This window comes from Schistocerca serialis, chromosome 1 (genome assembly GCF_023864345.2).
Source record: "Schistocerca serialis cubense isolate TAMUIC-IGC-003099 chromosome 1, iqSchSeri2.2, whole genome shotgun sequence".
Lineage (NCBI taxonomy): Eukaryota > Metazoa > Arthropoda > Insecta > Orthoptera > Acrididae > Schistocerca > Schistocerca serialis.
This window is the reverse complement of record NC_064638.1, coordinates 667,240,673-667,257,530: the sequence shown is the minus strand read 5'-3', so window position 1 is coordinate 667,257,530 and position 16,858 is coordinate 667,240,673. Positions and strand designations below refer to the sequence as shown.

General features: G+C 39.3%; 1 protein-coding gene across 1 annotated transcript in view; it reads right to left on the bottom strand.

Annotated features, from left to right (window-relative positions):
* LOC126479821 (long-chain fatty acid transport protein 4-like) overlaps positions 1 to 16,858 on the bottom strand; it is a 329,898-nt gene that overhangs the window by 11,421 nt on the left and 301,619 nt on the right. The gene's annotated exons all lie outside the window — the stretch shown is intronic.

The following is a 16,858-nucleotide window of genomic DNA, read 5'->3' as shown; positions in this document are numbered from 1 at the left end:
TTATTTGATTAGTAATCAAAACATCCTCGGTCCCAGGTTCAAAACCTGCCATTGCTTGAATTTGGATTAATAATCAGCAGAGGAGTGGACAGAGGTTCAGGGCATTCTCTTGTCCTTGCGATGGAAAAGGTGGAAGAATTGGTAACGATCAATGGCATGAGGATGCAGAAGGCAGTGGAAACCACTGTGTTAAAGAGACAAACATGTATCCATAGAACTTGTGGCCTGTAATTGAAAAATGTCATGATGACCTCTCCATTGGCAAAAGGTTTTGGAATAGTCCCCATTCAGATATAATAATAATAATAATAATAATAATAATAAAATTAATAATAATAATAATAAATCCCGTGGAGGCCCGGGAAAAGAATAGGCCTCCGGTATGTTCTGCCAGTCGTAAAAGGCGACGAAAAGAACAAACCACTAATAGGGCTAACCCCCCTTTTAGTGTGATTACTTGGTTCAGGACAGAACTAAAGAAGCCTCGGACAAGCGCCGTCATGGTCGGGGATGACACTTGAACCCTATGCCCGCCCACAATGGCAATGACACTGCAAGCCAACTGGAAAATGATTTAAATCCAAATAGAGGTGTTTTGCAGTATATGCTTCCTGCAACCACCCTAGAAAGAAAACAAAGACAGAGGATGAGATGGTCAGATGAAGTTAATCGACACCTCATGTTCTGTTATTACCAAGCAACAAACCTAGGAACCAACACAACTGGATACAGATCACAAGTATACACAACATTTATTACCAGATACCCAGAATTAAAATTTTTAACAGAACAACGACTAGCTGATCAGATCCGTGTAATAATAAAAAATAACGGGATACCCCAGTCAGAATTAGAAAACATCAAACAACATGTACAACAAATACTGGAACAAAATAATGTGCAATCAGAAGAAGAAGAAAATACAGTAATGGACTCAAACATCCCAGAGCAAACAAACAAAGACCAACACGCATCAATTAAACAATCAGAGGAAAACGAAATCTTAAGACAGCCACCAGAACAAGCACAAATAGAACACGAAGAGACACACGTGTTAGATATAGAAGAGAAATTTCAGCTGACATATATAGAATACAAAGACACAAATACAGACATCAGACCATTCTTGCATAGACCGCCAAATAACCCACAAGTCGAAACAACAATAAAAACTATCAACACAATCATACACAACAAAATAAATGAAAATACAACTATGGGAGAGTTACAACTACTGGTTTATATAGGAGCACTCACTACACTAAATATACACACTAGGCAGAGATCAGAACAAACCAACACACAGAAGAAACCCACAAAACCAGCATGGCAACACAGGCTACAGATCAGAATAGAAAAACTGAGAAAAGACATCGGACAGCTAACACAATTTATAAGAAATGAAATATCAGACAAAAAACGAAAAAGGTTAGGTAAAATCTCACAACAAGAAGCAATAGAGCAATTAGATGAAAAGAAGCAGAAATTACAAGCATTGGCCAAACGACTTAGAAGATACAAAAAAAGTGAAAATAGAAGGAAACAAAACCAAACGTTCAACACAAACCAAAAGAGATTTTACCAAACAATAGATAACACACACATTAAAATAGACAATCCACCAAACATAACAGACATGGAACACTTCTGGAGCAACATATGGTCAAACCCGGTACAACATAACAGGCAGGCTCGGTGGATACAAGCAGAAACAGACACATACAAGATGATACCACAAATGCCTGAAGTGATAATTTTGCAACATGAAGTCACCCAAGCAATTAATTCTACACACAATTGGAAAGCCCCTGGAAATGATAAAATAGCAAATTACTGGCTAAAGAAGTTCACCTCAACACATTCACATCTAACTACATTATTTAACAGTTACATTGCAGGCCCATACACATTCCCTGATACACTTGCACATGGAATAACCTATCTGAAACCTAAAGATCAAGCAGACACAGCAAACCCAGCTAAATATCGCCCCATAACATGCCTACCAACAATCTACAAAATATTAACTTCAGTCATTACACAGAAATTAATGACACATACAACACAGAACAAAATTATAAATGAAGAACAAAAAGGCTGCTGCAAAGGAGCACGAGGATGTAAAGAGCAACTGATAATAGATACAGAGGTGACATATCAAGCTAAAACTAAACAAAGGTCGCTACACTACGCATACATTGATTACCAAAAAGCCTTTGATAGTGTACCCCACTCATGGTTACTACAGATATTGGAAATATACAAAGTAGATCCTAAATTGATACAGTTTCTAAACATAGTAATGAAAAACTGGAAAACCACACTTAATATTCAAACAAATTCAGATAACATCACATCACAGCCAATACAGATTAAGCGTGGAATATACCAAGGAGACTCATTAAGTCCTTTCTGGTTCTGTCTTGCTCTGAACCCACTATCCAACATGCTAAATAATACAAATTATGGATATAATATTACTGGAACATACCCACACAAAATCACACATTTGCTATACATGGATGATCTAAAACTACTGGCAGCAACCAATCAACAACTCAACCAATTACTAAAGATAACAGAAGTATTCAGAAATGATATAAATATGGCTTTTGGAACAGACAAATGTAAGAAAAATAGCATAGTCAAGGGAAAACACACTAAACAAGAAGATTACATATTAAATAACCACAGTGACTCCATAGAAGCGATGGAAAAAACAGATGCCTATAAATATATAGGATACAGACAAAAAATAGGAATAGATAATACAAATATTAAAGAAGAACTAAAAGAAAAATATAGACAAAGGCTAACAAAAATACTGAAAACAGAATTGACAGCAAGAAACAAGACAAAAGCTATAAATACTTATGCTATACCAATATTGACCCACTCATTTGGAGTAGTGAAATGGAGTAACACAGACCTAGAAGCACTCAATACACTTACACGTTCACAATGCCACAAATATAGAATACATCACATACATTCAGCAACAGAAAGATTCACATTAAGCAGAAAGGAAGGAGGAAGGGGATTCATCGACATAAAAAACCTACATTATGGACAGGTAGACAATTTAAGAAAATTCTTTCTAGAACGAGCAGAAACTAGCAAAATACACAAAGCAATCACTCACATAAATACATCGGCTACACCACTGCAATTTCATAACCACCTTTACAACCCTTTAGATCACGTAACATCAACAGATACGAAGAAAGTAAATTGGAAAAAGAAAACACTACATGGCAAGCACCCGATCATCTAACACAGCCACACATCGATCAAGACGCATCCAACACATGGCTAAGAAAAGGCAATATATACAGTGAGATGGAAGGATTCATGATTGCAATACAGGATCAAACAATAAACACCAGATATTACAGCAAGCATATTATTAAAGATCCCAATACCACAACAGATAAATGCAGACTTTGCAAACAACAAATAGAAACAGTAGATCACATCACAAGTGGATGTACAATACTAGCAAATACAGAATACCCCAGAAGACATGACAATGTAGCAAAAATAATACATCAACAGCTTGCCTTACAACATAAACTTATAAAACAACATGTTCCCACATACAAGTATGCACCACAAAATGTACTGGAGAATGATGAATACAAATTATACTGGAACAGAACCATTACAACAGATAAAACAACACCACATAACAAACCTGACATCATACTCACCAATAAAAAGAAGAAATTAACACAACTAATCGAAATATCCATACCCAATACAACAAATATACAAAAGAAAACAGGAGAAAAAATTGAAAAATACATCCAACTGGCTGAGGAAGTCAAGGACATGTGGCATCAGAATAAAGTTGACATTATACCAATTATACTATCAACTACAGGAGTCATACCACACAATATCCACCAGTACATCAATACAATACAGCTACATCCAAACTTATATATACAATTACAGAAATCCGTAATTATTGATACATGTTCAATTACCCAAAAGTTCCTAAATTCAATATAACATATACCGTACAGTTAAAAGGAAGTGACACTTGATCAAGGTCCGCGTCACGTCCCATTTTTAACCAGACTTAACGTCTGAGAAAGTAAAGAAATAATAATAATAATAATAATCCCTCAGAACGGACTGCCAAGGGGAGGTGACCATGAGAAAAACACTGAATAACCACCAAAAGGATAGCATTCCACGAGTCAGGTGTGGTATATTGAAAGATTTAACATGACAGGGAAGCTAGAAAATCTGAAAAAGGAAATGCAAAGGCTCAATCTAGACATAATAGGGATCAGTGAAGTGAAATGGAAAGAAGACAAGGAATTCTGGTCAGATGAGTATAGCGTAATATCAATGTAGACAGAAAATACTATAACAGAAGTAGGAGTCATTATGAATAGCAAGGTAGGGCAGAGAGTGTGTTGCTGTGAACAGTGCAGTGATAGGGTTGTTCTTATCAGAATCCTCAGCAAACCAGCACCGACAATGATATTTCAGGTATACATGCTGATGTCGCAAACTGTAGATGAAGAGGTAGGAAAGTGTATGAGGATATTGAAAGGGTAATATATTACATAAAAGGAGATGAAAATCTAATTGTATGGGCGACGGGAATGTAGTTGTTCATGGTATTTGTCAACCAGGAAGAAGTGTGACAATTTAAAATAGTGCAAGATGTTCAAAATTTTGAAAAAATAGGGATATGCTATAGGGAGAGACAGGTAATATACAATACGTATAAGGGGAAAGAAGGAATAACAACAGTGGATGACCAAGAACAAAGTGCATGGACTAAAAAGGGTGTAAAACAGGAATATAGTCTTTCACCGCAACTGCTCAATCTGTACATCGAATAAGTTATGATGGAAATAAAAGAAAAGTTCAGAAGTGGGATTAGAATTCAAGGTGAAAGGATATCAGTGAAATTGAAGAAGAATTACATGATCTGCTGAATGGAATGTACAGTACAGGGTGATTCAAAAAGAATACCACAACTTTAAAAATGTGTATTTAATGAAAGAAACATAATATAACCTTCTGTTATACATCATTACAAAGAGTATTTAAAAAGGTTTTTTTTTTTCACTCAAAAACAAGTTCAGAGATGTTCAATATGGCCCCCTCCAGACACTCGAGCAATATCAACCCGATACTCCAACTCGTTCCACACTCTCTGTAGCATATCAGGTGTAACAGTTTGGATAGCTGCTGTTATTTCTCGTTTCAAATCATCAATGGTGGCTGGGAGAGGTGGCCGAAACAGCATATCCTTAACATACCCCCATAAGAAAAAATCGCAGGGGGTAAGATCAGGGCTTCTTGGAGGCCAGTGATGAAGTGCTCTGTCACGGGCAGCCTGGCAGCCGATCCATCGCCTCGGGTAGTTGACGTTCAGGTAGTTACGGACAGATAAGTGCCAATGTGGTGGCGCTCCATCCTGCTGAAATATGAATTGTTGTGCTTCTTGTTTGAGCTGAGGGAACAGCCAATTCTCTAACATCTCCAGATACTGTAGTCCAGTTACAGTAGCACCTTCGAAGAAAAAAGGGACCAAAAACTTTATTGGCTGAAATGGCACAGAAAACGTTCACCTTAGGCGAGTCACGTTCATACTGAGTTGTTTCCCGCGGATTCTCAGTGCCCCATATACAGACATTGTGACGGTTGACTTTCCCGTTAGTGTGGAAAGTTGCTTCATCACTAAACACAATCTTTGAAACGAAAGATTCATCTGTTTCCATTTGAGCAAGGATAAAATCACAGAAATCGATTATTTTAATCTTATCAGCTGCAGACAGTGCTTGAACCAATTTCAGACGATAAGGTTTCATAACTAACCTTTTTCGTAGGACTCTCCATACAGTTGATTGCGGAATTTGCAGCTCTCTGCTAGCTCTGCGAGTCAATTTTCCTGGGCTGCGAACAAATGCTTGCTGGATGCGTGTACATTTTCATCACTTGTTCTCGGCCGTCCAGAACTTTTCCCTTTGCACAAACACCCATTCTCTGTAAACTGTTTATACCAACGTTTAACACCATACTTCGTTCGAAATGCACGCTGAACAACTGTCGTCGATTCACTTCTGCCGTACTCAATAACACAAAAAGCTTTCTGTTGAGCGGTCGCCATCTTAGCATCAACTGACGCTGACGCCTAGTCAACAGCGCCTCAAGCGAACAAATGTACAACTAAATGAAACTTTATAGCTCCCTTAATTTGCCGACAGATAGTGCTTAGCTCTGCCTTTTGTCGTTGCAGAGTTTTAAATTCCTAAAGTTGTGGTATTCTTTTTGAATCACCCTGTATAATGAGTAAAGACCGTGGATTGAGAGTAAACTGAAGAAATATGAAAGTAATGAGAAGTAGCAGAAATGGCAACAGTAAGAAACTTAATGTCAGGATTGATGGTAACGAAGTAGATAAAGTTAAGGAATTCTGCTACCTAGGCAGCAAAATAACCAATAACAGACACAGCAAGGAGGACATCAAAAGCAGACTAGAACTGACAAAAAGAGCATTCCTGGCCAAGAGAAGTCTACTAGAATCAAACATAGACCTTAATTTGAGGAAGAAATTTCTGAGAATGTATGTTTGGAGCACAGCATTATATGGTAGTGATACATGGACTGTGCAAAAACTGGAGCAGAAGAGAATTGAAGAATTTTCAGATGTTGTGCTACAGAAAAATGCTGAAAATTATGTAGACTGGTATGGTAAGGAATGAGGAGGTTCTGCACAGAATTGGAGAGGAAAGGAATATGTGTAAAGATGGTAAATGATGATAGGACATCTGTTGAGACACCAGGGAATGATTTCCATGGTACAAGAGGGCAAAAACTGTAGAGGAAAATAGAAAATAATTGAGTGCATAGGTTGCAAGTGTTACTCTGAGATGAAGAGGTTGGCACATGAGAGGAATTTGGGGCGGGCTGTATCAAACCAGTCAGGAGACTGATGACTCAAAAAAAGGTATGAATATGATGTAATGAGGAGTAATTATGTCTATAATGACAATACTAATTGAACAATATTCCCAATTAAATTTACTTTTTTCTCAGAATGGACTGAATAATGCAGCTATCAGTAACACCAATCACTTAATTTATGACATGCAATGACTGACATACAGAAAGCCTAAATTTGAAAGCAAACTAAAGGAAGGTGTAGCAAATAAATCCATGAATAACACAACAGGGTGCAACTTAGACAACTGAAACAAAGTCATTTTGACAGTTAAAAAAAGTAACAGGGAAGGAGAACACTGTAGCCCTGAAACTCCAACAAAAAAGAAACCTAATACACCTTGAAAGCCAAAAATTTTAAGTCTCGCCAAAAGAATGTTATAGCTGAATGTTTTAAACAGATAAACAATTGAAATAGGTGTACTTTTATCATTTACTTATTTTAACGCATGGTCAGTGGAATAGCAGAAGGCAAGCTAGAAGAAAAGTTCTTCTGGAATACAAACTGAGGCTGAGTCAGAATTTTATATTTGCAGATATGACCAACCACTTACTGTGGTTTGCAAAACTTCTTGACAGGACATTAATAGTGAGATGAGGTAACTGTTCATGAAATCTGGCCATTCTTTAACACTGGCATAACTAGTCTATGTGAGAAAAAACCTTGTTAAAGAGATAATTTTTGTCATTTCCATGGAAGATGATACAGTAACACCTAACTGACTGACTGCCTGTGGCAACTGTCTTTTTAAATTACACTGCAGATTTATTCACTTGTGACCTAACCATACAGTTGTGTCTCTGGAATTGTGTATAAATGGCTCTGAGCACTATGGGACTTAACATCTGAGGTCATCAGTCCCCTAGAACTACTTAAACCTAACTGACCTAAGGACATCACACACATCCATGCCCGAGGCAGGATTTGAACCTGCGACTGTAGCAGCAGCATGGTTCCAGACTGAAGTGCCTAGAACCGTTCGACCACTCCAGCCGGCTGGAATTATGTCAGCTGCTGTAGACTCAGGTATTTTTGAAAGAATGTTTTATTGTTTCTGTTATACTTTTATAACAGCATGACCTTTTTGCACCATTGTACTACACTAAGAGTATTCTTTTATGTGGAACAACCTACAAATCATAAATTTGAGCCAATTTTTGGCTCTCCTGTATCCACATATGCATATTTAAAGGAACTGCAAGGATGAGCTCTAACCATTTGGATGGTATGAGCCTCACATGCCACATGATCCTTATTACATTATTATTTAATTGGATAGATAAAAGAATCTACTCACCAAGTGGTGGCTTGTAACATTATTATGCATTCATTTGCCATTTTTTTTAATCAGAAGGTATATATTATTGTTTCTGTGTTGTGCAAGTGTTTCATTTTATACACAATGCTGACAAGTAAAATCCAGACACCAGAAAGTTTATGAAATAACGAAATTTTAGTTACTGGATGCAACACAGTTTACACTGAGGTGACAGAAGTCATGGGATACCTGTTGCTATCATGTTGGATATTTTTTTTGCCTGGGGACTGATGACCTCAGATGTTAAGTCCTATAGTGCTCAATGCTATATGAATCCCCCACCCCCCCTCCTGGTGTAGTGCAGCAACTTGATGTAGCATGGACTCAGAAAGTTGTTGGAAGTCCTCTGCAGAAACATTGAGCCGTGCTGTCTCTATAGCCATCCATAATTACAAGTGTTGCCAGGTGTTGCCAGTGCAGGATTTTGGGCATCAACTGACCTCTCGATTATGTCCCACAAATGTTTGAAGGAATTCATGCTGGGTGATCTTGGTGACCAAGCCATTTGCTCAAGTTATCCAGACTGTGCTCCAAACCACTGGCAAACAATTGTGCCCCAGTAACATGGCACATTGTCATCCATAAAAATTCCGTCATTCTTGAGGAACACAATGTCCGTGAATGGGTGCAAATGGCATCCACCCAGATATCCAGAGGACCCAGTTCATTCCATGTAACCAAAGCTGACACCATTATGGAGCCACCACCAGCATGCACAGTGCCTTGCTGACAACTTGGGTCCATGGCTTCACAGGATCTGCACCACACTCAAACCCTACCATCAGCTCTTACCAACTTAAAATGGGACTCATCTTTTCCAGTTGTCTTGGGCCCAATCAAAGTGGTCACAAACCCAGAAGATTTGCTGCAGGCAATGTCATGCTGTTAGCAAAGGCACTTGAAATGATTGTCTGCTGCCATACCCCATTAATGCCAAATTTCACCACACTGTCCTAATGGATACATTCATCATACATCCTGCATTGATTTCTGTGGTTATTTCACACAGTGTTGTTTTTTGTTGGCACTGACAACTCTATGCAAGTGCCGCTGCTCTGTCATTAAGTGAAGGCTGTAGGCTACTGCATTGCACATTGTGAAAGCTAATACCTGAAATTTGGTATTCTCGGCACACTCTGGACACTGTGGGTCTCAGAATACTGACTTCCCTAACAATTTCTGAAATGGAATGTCCCATGCATCTAGCTCCAACTACCATGCCACAATCAAAGTCTGTTAATTTCCATCATGTGGCCATAATCATGTTGGAAACCTTTTCACATGAATCACCTGAGTACAAATGACAGCTCTGCTGATGCTCTGCCCTTTTATATCTTGTGCACATGATACTGCCACCATTTGTATACGCGCATATCACTGTCCCATAACTTGTCAGCTCTGTGTAGTAGGAAAAATATATGACTACCTTTGTATGTAATTTGGGATTATATAGGGAGTAAAATTTGGTGCACAATGTCTCTGTCCAGCCAGGAATTGAGTCAAACTGAGTTTCAATAAGAGATTTGGGTATACCATTTGATGCTGCTTCACCTCTATGCCATAGTTCCTCAACCATTGTGGTTGATAGATCTGGAGAACATGCTGGCCAGGGCAACAATCAAAACACACATATGTATTGTGGTAAGTCAGGATAGAACACACAATGTGTGGTTTTGTGTTATCTTGTTGGGAGGTGACATCATTGATACCTCAAATACAGGGCACATAATCTATCCATAACACATCTGAAATACAGGTGTCTCAAAAGAAAGTTTATATTTGAAGAGTTCTCTGCACATGTGCAAAAAATCAGAGGAGAGTGGGGAGTAGGTTCATTGCTTGCTTGGCCCTTAGGAATTCACTTGATATGGAGCGCTTCTTGGGAGCTGACTGCACATTCTATGTGTGAGAATTTTGTGAATACAGTGATTCGGTGACTGTAGCATGGAGGAAGTTTCACAGTGAGCAGGGACTGCATAGCACAAATGATGCTCCAAGTAATAAAATAGTCTCAGGTTTCAAGCCACAAGCTTTTGGAAGAGATCTCCTCTGCCATTGTCAAGTGGTTGACTGTTAAAGGAATGCCACTACCATGCTTATATAACGATACCACCACTAGTGGTGACACTGGTAGCCAGTTCCATATTATATATGGCAATGTTTTGGTGGCCCAACCACTGCACCTGCTTCAATTCCCTAGTCGTATGATCCCAGGCCATACTTAGCTTATCAATATTTTGATCTCTGTTGCTTCTTTTATTATGTACCCCAGAAGCCATTAGTCCATTTAACAATAGAATTATTCTTGAATGCAATTTGGTGCCCATTTTCCAGTGCATGCTCCACTACAGCTGCTTTTTTAGGATAGCATAGGCAGAAACACTTTTCATGTTCTGTGCAGCACTGTTCAATAGTGCAGACAGTCTGACTGACGTAAAACTGCCCATACTCTCAATGTATTTTGTATATTCCAGGTGTTCTGTAGTTTACATTGACTTTCACAGGCTTTATTAGTTGCTGAAGCTTTGCTGGGGGCCCAAAGACTTTATCAATTCTATGTTCCTTCAAAGAGCCAGCTAATCTTACCTGTTATTTAGCCATAAAATGGTAAAAATACAATCTTCTTCAGTTCTTCTTTGGAGGCCTTCTGCTTTCACAGCTTAGATGAAACTGCTAAATTTGTCTGTTTTGTAACCGTTTTCCTTGAAAACTTTATTTAAGTGGCTCAGTTCTCTTGGAAGGTTTTCAGCATATATGACAGTTTCAGCTTGATGTACCAAGGTCCTCAGAATAGACAATTTCTGTGCTCGATGGTGGTAGCTGGTGGTGTGCAGATACCTATCTTTGTGGCTGGGCTTACAGTAAATGCTGTGAGCAAGACACCCTTTGAGTTTACGACCGACAAGGGCATCCAGGGATGGCAAGCGACCACTCTCCTCTACTTCAATCATGAATTTTATGTGGTCATGGATGTTGTTAATGTGTTTCAGGAACTCTTCCAGCTTTTCATGTCCATGAGACTATATGGTAAATGTATCGTCAAGTAGTGATAGAAACAACCAAGGCTTTGCAGGATCCTTGTCCAAGGCATATCCTCAAAACAAGACAAAGAGATTGACTACAACTGGAGCTAATGGGCTCCCCATCACAACCCATTTGTCTAGTTGAAATATTCTCCATCATGTAAAAAAATAGAATGACTTCAGAGTACGTTTAAATAAATCCATGATGGTATTGCAAGTGCTGGGAAAGCAAGTCTATAGAGTCTGTGATGGGCACACATGTGAATAGGGAAAGTAACCATAATATCCCCTTCACCAAGGTTTATACATTCAATTTGATCAATGTAGTCTGCTGCATTCTTTATATGGTGCACACAATGTCCATCATGTATTGAGAGGAGGCTGGCCAAATGCTTTGCAAGTTTATAGATTGGCAATCTGGTGGTTCTCAGTAAAGGCCTTAAAAGTGAATCCTTCTTAAGCAGCATTGGCACACTGTAGGTGTGTAGTCTGGGCACCTGAGGGAGGCGGTTTTTAATAACACACTCTTCCAGTGATGACCATTTGAGAAGCTCCAAAGTCTTCCTCACTATCTGGATGTTGGGACCCGTTTTTAGTACATATCTTCCTCCAGCATCCATCAGATTTTTCTGTCTTAGTGAGGTCATTCCAGTAGGATGGCAGCATTGCCCTTGTCAGCTGGCAGAACAACGGTGAGAGGATCATTTCAGAGAGCACACAGGCCATTGTGTTCATCTCTGGTTACTTTTGGTTCTGGCCATTTTGATAAAAAAAAAAAAAAGAGAGAGAAGAAGAAGAAAGAAATGCAGCTCATTTCTCTTCAAATTTCTTCTGCAGATTCACTAAGAAACTTATTAACTGCTTTTTCAACACCCCTTAATACGTAAGCAAAAGGGATACTGTGTGGTGAAGGAGCAAAGTTTGGTCCCTTTTTCTTAAGTGCTGAGATGGCATGCACACCAAAGTTTCTTGCAGTCACATTGATAACAGTACTTTCTGCAGTTTTTCATTCTCTCCATGTTTTTGTAGTGAAAGCCAAATGAATTTCCCTTTCTGCTTCTCTGTGGCTCTCTGCCTTCATGATGTTAGTTGTGGCACCATTCTGTGTCAGTCCAGTCCTGTCTGAAGCCAAAAGTGACCAAGTCAGTTAATGATGGCAAATCATGGGTTCATCATCTCATCTCAGCTGTATAGTAGGAAGGCTAGTGAGCTTAATAAATTGGCCTTTTTAACATGCAGCTTCACCAAGCATTTGATGCTGTACCTCGTCTCCTCCACATAGAAGTTTGATGCATATGGATGTATTCTGTTGCAGTGACATCCATTGAAACCTGAGAATATTTAATACTCTAGGACCTTGGTACATTGAACCAAAACTGTCTCAGATGCCGAAAACTTAATGAGAGAACTGAGCCACTTGCGTAAAGTTTTTGAGGAAAATGATTAAAACAACAGAAAAACTTTGCAAGAAGTTTCACCTAAGCCAAGAAAGCAGAAGGCCTCCAAAAAAGACATGAAGAAGAGTGTTTGTTTACAGTTTTGTGGCTCAATAGCAGGTTAGATTGGTTGGCTCCTGAAGACACATCAAATTGACACAGTATTTGGGCCCCCAGCAAAGACCTGGGAACTAATGAAGCCTTTGAAATATGCTGTAGGCCTCAGAACACCTGGAATACACAAAATACCGTGTTGGTGTGCACAGCTTTATGTTGGTCAGACTGTCTGCACTATTGAACAGTGCAGCATGCAACATGAAAGATATTTCTGCCTACACTATCCTGAAAAATTAGTTATAGCAAAGCATGCACTGGAAAATGGATACTGAATTGCATTCAATGATACTTCTATTATTAAACAGACCAACCGTTTCAGGGGTATTATAATAAATGAAGCAAAAGAGCTCAAAATATTGGACAACACCCTCAATAAAGATGATAGATTGCAACTGAGTATGGCCTGGGATCTTATGATTAGGGAATTGAAGCAGATGAAATGATTGTGCCATCTAAACATTGCTATATATAGCATGTGACTGGGTACCAGTGACATCACTGAAGGTGGCATGGTTATATAAGCATGGCATCAGCATTCCTTTGACAGTCTACCACTTGACAATGGCAGAAAGCTTGTGGGCAGGTAACCACATGATGTGGCTTGAAATCTCAGAATATTTTATTAATGGATATTGCCGCATGAGCATGCATTCATACACAACACTCCAAGTGTTTGCCTTATCCAGAAATGGATCAAAACATTTGAGGAGATTAGTTCAACACTGGACAAATCAAAATCCAGGCAACCAAGGTAATCAAGTTGGGTGAAGCCGTGGAGAGTGTAAACCCATCAGTTCATGATGCTCCTAACCTTTCCATTTGTAAGTGTGCAAGTTTTTTAAATGTGCGCAGATCATCTATGCACCTGATTCTACAAAAATCCCTTAAACTAAATCCCTTAAATTGCACCCTTCCAAAATCCGATTGCTGCAAGAATTAAAGTCTCAGAACGCCAAGCACACACTTATGATTTGACTCAATGTGCTTCACTAACAACATCCTGTTTTCTTACAAGGCTCATTTTTACCTGAAAGGTTACATTAATAAGCAAAATTGTCACTACATGAGTGCAGTGAATCCTAAACATAAGCCTGAGAAACCCTTTCATTTCCCAAAAGTTACTGTATGGGCTCCAATGTTGGCTCGAGGAATAATTGACCCATATTTTTTCGAGGACAAGAGCGGTCATGCAGTTACATTATATGACTGTCTGGTGCCTGAATCACAAAACTATCCTGGTTATAACCAAAGAATATGGTTTCAGCAAGACGGAGCCACAGCACGCTGCATCAATACTGTGACTTCCTGAAAGTTTCTCTGGCAAATTGATCTCCAGGAGGGGTGGCATAAATTGACCCCAACAGACTCCAGATTTGAGCCCAATGCATTTTTTCTTATGGGGATATGTCAAATGTGAAGTGTATGTCAATAATCTGACTTCTCTGGAATAGCCGAACGAAAATATCCATAGCGAAGTGGCAGCCATTGCACTATCTATGTCCTTCGCCATCAGACAAAATTTTGGTCATTACATGAATGAGTGCCATAGGTGCAGTGGATTGCATTTAAATGACATTGTTTTTAAAAAATAAATTCCAAAACTGTACATTTCAATAACAAATAAAGATTTTGTCAATAGACTTCAATATCTTTTTTTATTCTGACACACCAAATATAAACTTTCTTTTGAGTCATCCTGTATAATGCCTGCTGTATTAATCAGAGCTGATCATATTTTGTACCCAATGGCTATCCATAACACCACATTAGGTGCCGGATCCATACGATGATGACAAATGCATGCTGGCTATGTTCATCGTCCTAGTAGCCTCCAAACACAGATAAATCTAATATGATGCTGTACATGGAAGCAGGACTCCTCTGAAAAGGTTCATGGTGCCATTCCGGTGCCCAGTCTGGTTACTGAGAGCCTCTTTCTGCTATCCCATCAAGCGGAGCTGTAACAATGGTCACAACATTAATGGTCTACGGTGTTCAACCTGCCATTACAATTTCAGTGTGGATACTTCACTTGCTGCAAACAAGCCCATTACTGACCCAAGGAATGTGAATTGGCTGTACAATTCTGCACAGTTGAGCTAACAATGTTCATCCTCTTGGGCACAAGTCGTGTGGAGCCACTGAGCTTGCACGGCCTTGAGTAAGGCCCTCCTGAATCTATTAATTCCACATTCAGATGAAAATTGTGAGATCTCAAGAACCAAAAGCAGTGCTGTCAGCTAATGATAAATCATAGTTCTGATACCCTACAATCCTGCCACTGTCTAATTCTGACACATACCAGTAGAGATTTCTTACACTTATATGAGGCATAACAAAATATTTTCATTAACAACCAGCATTGAAATATCATTTCTGTATATGAAACATGATGTGTACTCTCTTCTTATATGCAGAATATAGATAGTGTTACTTGTCCCTACTTTGTGCAGTTGTATATACAATAAATTCATGCCTCCATGGTGTTGCAGTATCAGTGATCTGTGGTGTAGTTTATCAGTGAATTTGCCATGTATTTTGTTAATTGTAAGATAGTTCTCTACATTTTTAAGGGCTGCTTGTCAATGACTCTAGAGTTGAGACCAATAACCACAATACTTGTTTGCAAATTTGTGGTTTTGAAAAGGATAGATTGCTACGCACCATATGGAGGCAGCACTGAGTTACAGACAAGCTGTGTAGTGCTGGAAGGGAAGCAGGGAAGAGGATAGGTAGGTGAAGGGCAGGGACTAGCTAAGGTTGAGGCCAGGGGGGTTTGTGGGAACGTAGGATATATTGCACAGAGATTTCCCACTTGGGCAAATCAGAAGGCTGGTGCTGGTAGAAAGAATTGAGATGTCACAGGCTGTGAAGCAGTCATTGAAGTGAAGCATGCTGTGTTGGGCAGAATGTTCAGCAACTGGGTGATCCAGCTTTCTCTTGGCCACAGTTTGTCTGGTAGTTGGTAGAGGAAGGATGTATGCATCGGATCTTGCATCTATGTCTATGGCAGATGCAGATGGGATAGATCTTGCATCTAGGTCTATTGCAGATGCAAGATTTGTCCCATATATCCTCCCACTGCCACCAACACCTGTCCGCTTACAGGCACCTCCTATCCCATAAAAGGTAGCACTGCCTGTGAAAGCAGTCGTACAATCTGCAAACTAAGCTGCAACCACTGTGCCACTTGCTTCATGGGTATGACAACCAACAAGATGTCTGACCATATGAATGGCCAACAACAAACTGTGACCAAGAGACAGTTGGCCATACAACTGCTGAACATGCTGCCCAACACATTGTGCTTCACTTCAGTGGCGGCTTCACAGCTTATACCATGTGGATTCTTCCTACCAATACCAGCTTTTTTTAATTGTACAGGTGAGAATTCTCTCTGCAATATATCCTGTGTTTCTGTAACCCCATCCCAGCCTCAACCTTTGCTAGTACCTGTCCTTCACCTACCTGTCCCCTTCCATGCTCCCATTTCAGCACTAATCAACCTTCTGTACCACTCGTGCATCCACAAGTCTCTTCCCTCTTCTCTACTTCTTTCCTTTTTCCCCTTCCATTCCCTCCTTCCTCGTCCTCCTCAAACCTTACAATTCCTCCTAGCAACTCTACCCTGCCCTTACCACATCCTTGTATGCTCCCACAAACAGCAAACCATCTTTCCCACCCTTACCATGCTATCTCTTCACCTTCCCCATCACCCGTAATTCCTTACCAGGTGCAGTGTTTTTTTGAAATACTGTTGTTATTAATTCTAGGATTTTCCTTTGTTTAAATTTTACTATTTAATATTTCTGTTTTTGATTGTGTGGTGTGGCAGGCATAGTATAGCAACCACTTCTTTTTCATTTTGTGCCTATCACAACTCAGCATCTCTGCTATATGATGAGTAGCAACTTTCCTTCTCTGGTAATATAACAATATTCAGCATATACCAATGTAGCTGTTACAGTGTATACATTAAAAATACATTCTTGAT